Below are 12,975 nucleotides of genomic sequence, written 5' to 3' on the forward strand. Positions count from 1 at the left end.
ATAACAGGATGATGATAGTGAATGAAAATTTATTATGGCATCAGAGTGCTTGTGACATCAGCATATTGGTTTATTACATAAGAATAGTTTTAACATCATAATATATTTTATTATTGCATGGAGGTTCATAACATCATCATTGATTATGATATAACAATGGCAAGTTTATGATGTCCCATTGGTTCAACGAATTCACAGAGGTAGTTTGATTACATCACTAAGGTCATTATGACACCACAAAAAGTTATTCAGGACATTGCAATTTATTATTACACCACAATGTAGGTTTATGACACCACAATGATTTTTATAAATTTGCTATTGATTATGACATCAAAATAGTAGTCTTCTAGTCATTGTTTTTGGTTTATGACATCACAGTGGATTATGACTCCATAATGGACATTTATGTCACAGTGTTTTTTTATGATTTCACAATTGTTCAGGATATCATAGAGATAGTTTTATGATACAACCATGATTTCCCACTTGGTCTGGATGGATGATCTTTCTGACGTGTTGTTGAGTTCTATTGGCCAGAATTTTATTGAGGATTTTGTGTTTATGTTCATCAGGGAGATTTTCTGTGATTCTCTTTCTCAGCTGCATCTTTTTCAGGTTTAGGAATGAAGGTAATGTTGTATTTGTAGAAAGCATTTGCGAAGATACCCTCTCTTTCAATTGTTTTGAATAGTTTGAGAAGAATTGGAGTTAGTTCTTCTTTAAATGTCTGGTAAATTCAGCAGTGAATCCATCTGTTCCTGGGCTTTTCTTCATTGGGAGAGCCTTCACCACTGATTCAATTTCTGATTTGTTTATGGGTCTGTTTAGGTTTTCTATGTCTTCATGGTTCAATTTAGGTAGGTTGTATGTGTCCAGGAATCTATAATTTTTGATAGATTTCCCATTAGTAATTTCTGATGAGTCTTTTTATTTCTGTGGTGTCTTTTGTTACCTGTGCAATTTCTTTCTAATTTTAATGATTTGGGTCTTCCCTCTCCTTTTTTTGGTTAGTTGGACCAATGGTGTGTCAATTTTGTTAATTTTTTCAAAAAACGACCTCTTTGTTTTGATGATCTTTTGTAATGTTTCTTGGATTCGATTCCATTGATTTCTTCTCTAATTTTAATTATTTCTCTTCTCCTAGTTCTGGGTTTGGTTTGCTGTAGTTTTTCTAGATCCTCGAGATGCATTGATAGCTCATTTATTTAGTGTTTTTCCAATGTCTTGATGTAGGTAACTATTGCTATAAACTTTCCTCTTAACACTGCTTTTGCTATAGCCCATAAGTTTTGATATGTTGTGCTGTTATCTTCATTTGCTTTCAGAAAGTTTTTGACTTATTTTTGCTTTCTTCTATGACCCAATGTTCATTCAGGAGCATGTTGTTTAGTCTCCATGTGTTTGATTATGCTCTAGGGATTCCTGAGTTGTTAATTTCCAGCTTCATTTCATTGTGGTCTGAGAGGATGCATGGTATGATTTCAATTCTTTTGAATTTGCTGAGGCTTTCTTTATGGCCTAGTATGTGGTCAATCCTAGAATAAGTTCCATGCACTGTTGAGAAGAATGTGTATTCTTTAAGTATAGGATAAAAAGTTCTGTAGATATCTGTTAGATCTTTTTGGTCTATAGTGTTGATTAAATCTTTTATTTCCTCATTGATTTTCTGTCTGGTTGATATGTCCATTGCTGATAGTGGAGTATTGAAGTCCCCCAGTACTATTGTACTGGAGTTTAAGTCTCCCTTTATTTTTCTTAACATATCTTTTATATAACCTGGTGCCCTGTAATTAGGTGTATATATGTTTATGATAGTTACATCTTCCTGTAGAATTGGTCCCTTAATCATTATATAGTGCCCCTCTTTGTGTCTTTTAACAATTTTTGTATTAAAGTCTGTTTTGTCTGATATCAAGATGGCTATGCCCACTCTTTTTTGATTTTTGTTGCCATGGAATAACTTTTTCTGACATTTCATTTTCAGTTTGCATGCACATTTGTTGGAAAGATGTGTTTCTTGTAAGCAACAATTAGATTGGTTTTGTTTTTTAATCCATTCAGCCAGTCTGTGTCTTTTAACTGTAGAGTAAGAATTATTTATTCTATAGACAGAGTTATAGAGAGGGAGATGCATACACGAATGAGAGAAAGAGAGAGAGAGAGACTTCTATCCACAGATTTACATCCCAAATGACCACAGCAACAAGGAGCGCTGGGCCAGGCCAAAGCTTGGAACTCCTCCTAGGTCTCCATATGGGTGATATGGACCCAAATGTTTGGTACATCCTCCACCCCTTTTGCAGATGTCTTACTAGGGAACTGTATTGGAAGTGAAGCAACTGTGACTCAAAACAGAAGCTCATATATGATGTTGGTATTGCATGCCACAGTTTAACTTTCTGCACTACATTAGCTCCAAGTAACAGTTTTTAAAGAATTGTTTGGCAATTTTCATGGTTTAAAAAACAAAAAGAATAATATTATTTCATGACAAGTGGAAATTATATGGAATTCAAACTTGAATGACCATAAAATTTTATTGGCACATGGCCAGCCATTATTGTCTATTATACCTGAGACCAGAGTTGAGTAGTTGTGACAGACACTAATGTGGCATGCATATCTCATTTTCTTCATTATTTGCCCATGTTTCCACAATCACTGACTTTTTAGCAATCTATAGTACCCTTTTGTGTGAAATAAGTTGAGTGAATTTCTCTGCTTTCAACCTATGTCCAACAGAATGAGTGAACTCTTGCCATTCATTGGTTGCATCATGGATTTATTTCTGCATACCCAAGCCATCACACCATCCACTTTCCTTGGAGTACCCCTCCCTTCTCCATCTGGGAATTCCTGGTCATCTTTTAGGTTCTAATCCAAATCTCATCTTTGTAAAGTTTTTCTTGAGTCCTCCAGAAATTATAGCACCTATACCTGACTTTCACAGTGTTGCAGATGGATTCTAGTGCTTCTCTGAGGGACAAGGGTGAAGGAAAGGTATTCAGAACATCACACTCCTGCCTCTCTGATATATCCATACATGCACCTTCCCCTCTTGTCTCATTGGAATTGGCATGTGAAATCATTGTTTAGAGAAAATGAATGATATGAGATGTGAACATTCATTACTGTGAGCTGGTAAGCCTCAGCTTCACTCAGAAAATGCTCCAGATAGCCTCAAATCACTTGATGTATCCATTATAGAATTCTCTCTTTTTCATTTCATTGCCATTGGTAGGCCAAGCCCCTGAGACAAGGAAGGTGTTTTCTATTTCTTTATTACTCTAGCTCCAAAATGCAGGCACACTCCATAGACGTTGAGAGAATTGAGTTGTATAGGGCGCTTTTTCCCCCAGGGTCTTGAAATCATGCCACCATCTTGGCAATAGGGCAAAACTACCTATGACTTCATATAAATCAATGTTGATGTATAATGAGGGCCCAAAATCTTTAAAAATAGTGATTCCCAAACTTTAGTGTATTGAGGATTAAAAACACAAAAATTCTCTAATAGGCAGATTTCAGACCTTTACCCCAAGCATGACACTAGCATGAAGTCCTGAAATATACTTGATGGTTGGCTTGAACCTTGTAACTCAGGTAGTCATAAGTTGTACTATTTGCAGACCCAGAAACATGTTGCTTATTTAGTTTAGGGGGTCACATAGACTCTCACCTTCCTAAACTATTCTCAGGTGTTTACAAGGATAACTTATTTTTTTCTTTTTTGACAGGAAGAGTTATAGACAGTGAGAGAGAGACAGAGAGAAATGTCTTCCTTCCATCAGTTCACTCCCTTAATGGCCACCACTGCTGGCGCTGTGCTTATCCAAAGCCAGGAGCCAGGTTCTTCCTCCCGGTCTCCCATGTGGGTGCAGGGACCCAAGCACTTGAGCCATCCTCCGTCTGCCCTCCCTGGCCACAGCAGAGAGCTGGACTGGAAGAGCAGCAACTGGACTAGCACCTAGCACCCCAATCAGGACTAGAACATGGGGTGCCGGCACCACAGGCAGAGGATTTAGCAAGTGAGCCACGGCGCCAGCCAGGATATCTTGCTTTAGGATAACATTAAGCTAAAAGAAATTTATTCAGGAGACAAATCAGATTATATTACTTGTATTGCAAACAGATCGTTTTAGGAAAGATTTGCTACAGATGTCCATTGAAAGATCCAGAAACCCTTTGTAGTCTTCAAAATTGGATATTATTTCAAACATGATTTACACTCAAGTTTTCTGGAACATTGCTGTTGTTATGGTTCTTAAAATTCACACTCATATGTAAATTGCTCAAAATGTATCACTCCCCTGGTATCTTCTTAAAAATATGATATCATAATGGTGGTTTATCACATTCCAATTATTACATCACCAGAGTCTTATGTCATCACAACTGATTATGAGACAATGATGGCAGCTTAGGACATCAAAATGTTTTACAGCATCACAACAGATTTTGATTTCACTCTGATTTCTATGATATCATAAATGTTTATAACATCATAACAAGTTTTATGGCATCACAAAGTTTATAACATCATAACATCACAATGGTGGTTTATTATATCACAATTATTACATCACAATGGTATGTTATGCCACAATGGCTTTTATGGCTTCAAAGTTCAATTAATAATAATAATGACAACATAGTATCTGGTTTATGAAATAACATTTTCTATTTATCACAGTATAAATCACAATTAGTATATGTTATCACAGTGGTTTTCATGACACCACAATTGATTATGACACCAAATGGTGGTCTATGGAATAACAATGTGACATCACAATGCTAGATTTATAGTGTCACAATGGTATTTTTGACTTTACAATTGATTATGACATCACAGCAGTTGGTTTGTGACATGACAATTTTTGGTTTATTGCATCATAACATTGAAGCAAAACAATGGTTTTCATGATATCACAATTGATTATCTTACCACAATGGCAATTTAACACATCATAATTGATTATCCTACCACGATGGTAGTTTAACACATCACAACTGATTATGACTTCCTAAAGTTAGACTTGTGGCACTATGATGGTTTTATTCACAACTTACTATGACTTCACAATAGTATCTTTATAGCATCACAATGCTTTATTGACATCACAATTGGTTTTAGTGTTGCAATGATAGGTTCATAACATCCATGTGGCTTTTATGACTGCAATATTGATCATGATATCAAATGGGTTATGGCATTGAAATGGTTATTTATATCACAGTTGACTTATATGACATCACAATTGATTATGACATAACAATAGTAGCTTTATTGCAACACAATTGTATGCTATGCTATCACAATATTGATTTATGGAATCAAAGTAGATTTTATGATATTATAATTGGTTTCAGCATGATAAAGATGTTTTATGATATCACAACTGATACAGCATCACAATAGCTTATATGGCATAAATGTTGCTATTATCATAACTATAGTTTATGGCATCACAAACTGATTTAGACTTCATTCTAGTAGATGTATTATATCATAATGGAGTTTGTGCATCAGTTGATTAAGACATCACAATTGTAGGTGTATGATTATCATATCCTAGTTGTTTAGGAATTTATAAGGATTTTTATGATAGCAGAATTGATTATGACATTACAATTATAGCTTTATGTCATTTATATCATGGTTTTTCATATAATAGGTATTGACTTCAAAATGATTTTAATTACATCACAGTTGATTATAACATCATATTGGCAGTTTTATGACATCAAAATGGAGGCTTATGATGTCAGAATATTTGTTCATGACTTTACAAATGATGATGGCACCACAGTGGAAAGTCATGTCAATACAGTGTTCATTTATGATATCCCAATTGATTATTACCTCACAATGGCAGTTTTATGACATCACAATGATATTCATGGGCTCACTATTTTGTCATGACTACATAATGTTTTATCTATGATATCACAATTACATATTCATGGCAGCATATTAGTGTATGATGTCAAAATAGTTTTCATTATAGCTGAATTGGTCATAATATCAATATTGTGTTTTATGACATCACAACTGATGATACCATCAAAATGCTGGTTTATGACATAGCAATTGACTAAGAAATCATAATTATAGGTTTATGACACTATGATGGTTTTTATTATTTCACAATTTAATATGACATTATAATGGTTACTTTATGAGATCACAATTAATTATGATGTCATAATGGTAAGATTATGATGTCCCAATTATTTCAATGACTTCACAATTATGACACCAAAATGGTAGTTTTATGAAATCACAATTTTCATTATGATATCATTAGGATTGTTTATGCATTGTAATTGATCATAATGTCACCATGGTAGTTTTGTAACATCAGAATGGTTGGTTTCTATCATTAGTATTCTGTTTCATTGCAGTACAATACTTTATGCCACCACAATACTGATTTATGACATCATGAGTGTTTTATCTCAACACTACTGATTATAGTATCTCAATGGTGGATTAGTATATATCAATTGATTATGATGTAACAACATTGGATTTGTGGCATCACATTGGCTTTTATGACTTGACATCACAGTGGTTGGTTTATTTGTGTGTGTGTGTTTCTATCTTTTATATTTTTTATTTTTAAAGCTTTTATTTAATGAATACAATTTTCATAGGTACAGCTTTAGGGGTATATTGGTTTTCCCCCTATACCCACCCTCCCTTTCCCACTCCCATCCCACCTCCTACTCCCTCTCCCATCCCATTCTTTTTTAAGATTCATTTTTAATTAACTTTATATACAGAAGATGAACTCTACACTAAGTAAAGCTTTCAACAGCTTACACATATACCTACACACAATGTAAAAAAAATGAGAACAAGATTTGCAGTTCTTATAGTACAACTCATTAAGGACAGAAGTACTACATAGGGAGTAAGTACAGTGACTTATATTGTTAATTTAAAAATTTAAACTCTTATTTATGACCTCAGTGATCATCCGAGGCTCTTGCCATGAGCTGTCAAGGCTATGGAATCCTTTTGTAACCACACTCTCTGCCATTATTTAGACAAAGCCATAAGCAAAGGGAAGTTCACCTCCTCACTTCAGAGAAAAACACATCCTTCTTTAATGGCCCCTTCTTTTCACTGGGGTCTCATTCACAGAGATCCTTCATGTAGGATATTTTTGCCACAGTGTCTTGGCTTTCCATGCCTGCATTGCTCTCATGAGCTTTTCAGCCCCATCTGAATGCCGTAAGGGCTGATTCTGAGTTCAGGGAGTTACTTAAAGCCATTTTCATTCAATAAGCCTGTTGTCTGGACTGCTTCCCATGTTCCATTCTGTTTTTGTTATTAACAGGCACTTGACACAATTTATATGGTTTCTTTAACACTTAATCCTATATTTATGTTCAATTTAACACCTAATATGGTCACTTTAACAATTAAGATGGCATTTTACAACTTTACAGTTAGAAACTTCCTCCTCCCTATCTTATCCTCTTTTATTTTTACTGAGATCTAATTTACATATATATATATATACATAAATATATATATAGGATTAACTGTATGTTAAAGAGTTCATATATAGTATGAAGAAAAGGAAAAATTTAAAAACAAATAAATAAATAAAAATAAAAATAAAAATAAAAAAAAGTTCCCCAAAGTCATGATGAGGATGTTCAAGTCCTTGTTTTTCAAAATGTCAATTTCACTTCTACAGCTTTCATTTTAGATGCACTATTAGTTCTCATAGATTAGGGAGAACATATAGTATTTGTCCCTTTTGGGACTGACTGATTTCATTAACTATGAAGTTTTCCAGATTGGTCCACGTTGCTGTTAATGATGGATATATCTTTTTTAACTGCTGTGTAGTATTTCACAGTGTACATATCACATAATATCTTTATCAAGTCTTTTATTAATGGGCATTTAGGTTGATTCCCTGTCTTAGCTCTTGTGAATTGAGCTGCAATGAACACTGAGGTGCAGACAGCTATTTTGTTTACTGATTTCATGTCCCTTGGGTAAATTTCCAGGAGTGAATTGCCTGGGTCATATGGTAGTCTATATTCAGATTTTTGAAGTTTCTACAAACTGTTTTTCATGGTGTCTTAACCAGTTTACATTCCAACCAACAGTGAATTAGGGTAACTTTCTTTCCACCTCCTCATCATCATTTGTTGTTTTTTTCATTTCTATATGAATGCCATTCTCACAGGGATGAGGTGAAACCTTGTGGTTTTTGCATTTCCTAGACAGCTAGTGATCCTGAACATTTTTTTCATTTGTCTGTTGACCATTTGGATTTCTTCTTTTGAAAAATGTCTGTTTAAGTCCTTTGCCCATTTCTTAACTGGGTTGTTTGCTTTGTTGTTGTAGAGTTTCCTATTTTCTTTGTAGATTCTGGTTATTAATCCTTTATTAGTTGCATAGTTTGCAAATAATTTCTCCCATTGTGTTGGTTGCCTCTTTACTTTCCTGACTGTTTCTTTTTCAGTACAGAAAATTCTCAATTTGATATAATCCAGGTTAATTTTGGCTTGGCTACCTGTGCCTCTGGAGTCTTTTCCAAAATATCTTTGCCTGTGCCAATATCTTGAAGGGTTTCTGTGATATTCTGCAATAATTTGATTGTGTTGGGTCATAGATTTAGATCTTTAATCCATGTTGAGTGGATTTTTGTGTAAGATGTGTATTAGGGGTCTTGTGTCATACTTCTGCATGGGGAAATCCAGTTTATATGGTACCATTTGTTGAATAAACTGCCCTTGCTCCAGGAATTGATTTTAGCTACTTGATCAAGTATAAGTTGTTGTAAATGATTGGATTGATTTCTGGTATTCTGTTCTATTGGTCTATCCATCTGTTTTGTCCAGTACCATACTGCTTATCATGCCTCCAGCTTTGTTTTTGCTGTATTAATTGCTTTAGTTATTCAAGGTCTCCTGTGCCTCCATATGAATTCCAGCATCATTTCCTCTAGATCTGAGAAGAATGTCTTTGGTATTTCAATTGGTATCATTGAATCTGTGAATTGCTTTTGGAATAATGGGCATTTTGATGATATTGATTTTTCCAATTCATAAACATGCAATGTTTTTCCATTTGTTGTATCCTCTTCTGTTTCTTTTTAAGTTTTTATAATTCTCATTAAAGAGAAATTTGACATTCTTGATTACATTTATTCCAAGATATTTGATTTTTTTTAAATCTTAGAAGTTCTTCCTCAGCTGTGATATTGTCTGTGTATACAGAGGTTGTTGATTTTTGAGTGTTGATTTTAAATCCTGCTACTTAACCAAACTCTTTTATGAGTTATAATAATCTCTTAGTAGAGTTCTTTGGATCCCTACATAATCATGTTGTCTGAATGTAGGGATAGTTTGACTTCTTCATTCCCAATTTGTATCCCTTTGATTTCCTTTTATTGTCTAATGTCTCTGGCTAAAACTTCCAGTACTATATTGAATAGCAATGATGAGAATGGTCATCCCTGCCTGGTACCAGATCTCAGTGGGAATGCTTTCAACTTTCCCTCCATTGAAATGATGCTGGTGGTGGGATTGTCATCAATTGCCTTGAGTATGCTGAAGAATGTTCCTTGTAAACTCAATTTTCTTAGAGTTTTCATCATGAAAGGTTATTGTAGTTTATCAAATACTTACTCTGCAGCTATTGAGATAATAATATGGTTCTTCTTTTGCCATTTTTATGTGGTGTATCACATTGACTTGAGCTTAATTTCTAATTTATGCTTGTAACCTGTTCCAGTTTGAGATGTTGTGGGTATTTGGAGAACGAACTAAAATTTAAAAATGAATAGTCTCTCTCTCTCTCTCTCTCTCTCTCTCTCTCTCTCTCTCTCTCTCCCCTCTCTCTTCACCTCCCTCTCATTACCCTTCAAATAAATTATTTTAAAAACATTGAAAATGGAACTAAAAATTAGCTCATTTTGTTGAAAAATTTAAAATCCAGAGAAACAAGGAGTTCTTCAAAAGTTTATGGAAATGTTATGAATTATCATGCATAAATTTCAAAATTTTGCAGCTAAACAGACATCCTGTATTTCTATTTTTATCATGAAACTTCAAATTACCCTCATGTATGTAACACAAAATGATAAATGTGTAAAATTTAGGTAGAATGAGTGCTATATTTAGTCTGTTCCACATCAATTGGGAGCTGCTTCCTCATTTATCTTTGTGATTTCTCTGACAACAGAGTCTGCATTTGGATCTGGATAAATGAGCTTTAGAATGTAGCTCCAGGGTTTCATGAAAAATCATTGTAGGATTCACTACAGTCCTGTCTCCAAGCATTTGGTAAATGATTGCATTAGTTTTAACTCTTCTGAGTTGTCAGACTGCATTTGAGAAAGTAGGAAGGATTCCTTGTTGTTTGCTAGTTTTCCAGGGCTTCAATCACAAAGTCCCATACCCTGGATGATTCCACACAAAACATGTGCACTGCCCCCAGTTCTGGAGTCTGCAGGTCTGAGATAAAGCTCATCAGGGCTGGCTCCTTCTGAAGGCTGTGGAGAGTAATATGCTCCAGGACTCTCTCCTAGTTCCATGTGGATTATTCACACTCTATGGTGTCCTTGGCTTGCAGACATGTCACCCTTATCTCTGCCTTCACTTTCACATTGTATTCTGCCTGTGCCCATGTCTGCCTCCAAAACTCTCCATCTCATAAGGACACCATCCATATTGGGTTGTGACCCATTGTGTTCTAGTATAACCTCTCCTACCAAATAAGTCACAGTCTAAAGTACTACACATCATAATTTTAACACAGAATTTGAGTGTTAAGGGGAACAATTCATCATTGGTAGTGACTGTCACCCTTCTGATCTATGTTCCTTGTTTCACACAAATTTGAAAAATAGAGATTGAGGAAGAGTAGCATCTCCTAATGTTGATATGCATAAAACAAAATAGATCATGTCTAGGATTGCCCTAAGTGAACTCAAAATCTTCTAGACATTCAAAATAAGCATGACATCTATTTACCATGAATATTGCTTAAATAAAGGCAGGGGCTGGCATCATTCACCCTAGAGGTTAAGATGCCTATTAGGACACAAGAATCCTATTTCAGAGTGGATTCCATTCCCAACTTGAGCTCCTAACTACAGCTTTCTTCAGATGCAGACCCTGGAAGGCAGTAGTTGATGGCCCAAGTAGTTTGGTCCCAGCCACACACACTGGAGAAACAGATGGAATCCCTGGCTTCTAGCTTTGGCACAGCCTATCCCTGGCTGTTGCAGATATTTTGGAAGTGAACCTGTGAATAGAAACACTCTTTTCTCTCCTCCCTCTCCTCTTCCCCTCTTGCCTTCTACTTTTCTTCTCACTCTCCCTGTCAGGTGTAAACATAAAAATAAATTTAAAAATTAAAAAAGACAAAACATGTTAGGGCTCAATAGAATAAGAAATCATCGGGCTTGGATGCTCTGCTCCAATACCAGGTGAAGAAGATTAAAACACCTTGTCAGTATGGTCCTTCTTTGCTTTACACAGCTCATACATGTGTATGGTATACATATACTTGCATAAACAACAGATATATTTTCCTTGAAAGCATACACAGCATGTTATAATTCCACCTTTAAAGTTAAAAAAATCAGAAATTTGGCCAGCGCCGCAGCTCACTAGGCTAATCCTCTGCCTTGCGGTGCCGGCACACTGGGTTCTAGTCCCAGTCAGGGCACCGATCCTGTCCCGGTTGCCCCTCTTCCAGGCCAGCTCTCTGCTGTGGCCAGGGAGTGCAGTGGAGGATGGCCCAAGTGCTTGGGCCCTGCACCCCATGGGAGACCAGGAGAAGCACCTGTTTTCTGCCTTAGGATCAGCGCGGTGCACCGGCAGCAGCACGCCTACCGTGGCAGCCATTGGAGGGTGAACCAACGGCAAAAGGAAGACCTTTCTCTCTGTCTCTCTCTCACGGTCCACTCTGCCTGTCAAAAATAAAAATAAAAATAAAAAAATCAGAAATTGAATTTAATACTTCCAGTATGATGGTTGTTAATTATCACTTCTGAGGTACCTACATCTATTTTTGAGAATAGTTTCTAAATTGCCCTTCTTTAATTGAACAAGTATGTTTTCCCACCTCTATTCCTATATCCTGTTGTTTACCCTTAGCATGAATGCCTCCCCTCCTGTGTTCACTACCACATATCCTGTTCCAGAATAGCCTGTCCAGTCCAGTCCAGCTCTTCAAGGAAACAGGAGACTTCATCACATAAGCATCATGGGGTGCCAATTAATATGTAAAACTTAAAATACCTGTGACTTTTCAAATGTTGTTAAGATTTTGGTCCTATTTGTTTACTTTTTCTGCTTTGGGTTTTCTTAAGATTTATTTCTGGTTCTGTAATAGTTCAAAAATACCTGTTCTTTATGTAATTATTGAAAAATATTCCTTTTACATTATGTTTCAAAATTAAAATATAGCAGCTTTTAGAAAATGAAACAAAAGAAAAAATTAAAAGCATAACGCTCCCACAATCACCATTTATATGTTGATGTTTTCCATCTTATCTTTTATTGCCATTGCTTTATATTGCTGTAATCACCTATATTTTTATTGCCTCCTAGATGGCACTCAGCACAAACATCTAACTATTTTGTCATATCATCATCATCATATTTAACAGCTGCACGATGGGCCACATATGCCTATAGTTTAGTTTGTTTACAAAACAAAATGCCCCAGCCTATGCAGAGTAGAGACTCAAAGGCTGCCCTCATTTGGTTCAGCAAAGCACACATCCTGCTTGGAGGGGACTGAACATTCACAGAGTAAGGATGCTTTTTTGTTGCATGAAGATGCTGCCTACCTGTTGAGCTATGTGTTTGTGAGTTGTCCAGGTACAGTTGATGCTCTAATCAAATTCCCCTACTTAGAGATTGGGCTTTTTTGGGATTAACAAAGTGCTTTCATGTAGCAATAGACTTGCACATGGATATCTA

Source organism: Lepus europaeus, unplaced genomic scaffold (genome assembly GCF_033115175.1).
Source record: "Lepus europaeus isolate LE1 unplaced genomic scaffold, mLepTim1.pri SCAFFOLD_34, whole genome shotgun sequence".
NCBI lineage: Eukaryota > Metazoa > Chordata > Mammalia > Lagomorpha > Leporidae > Lepus > Lepus europaeus.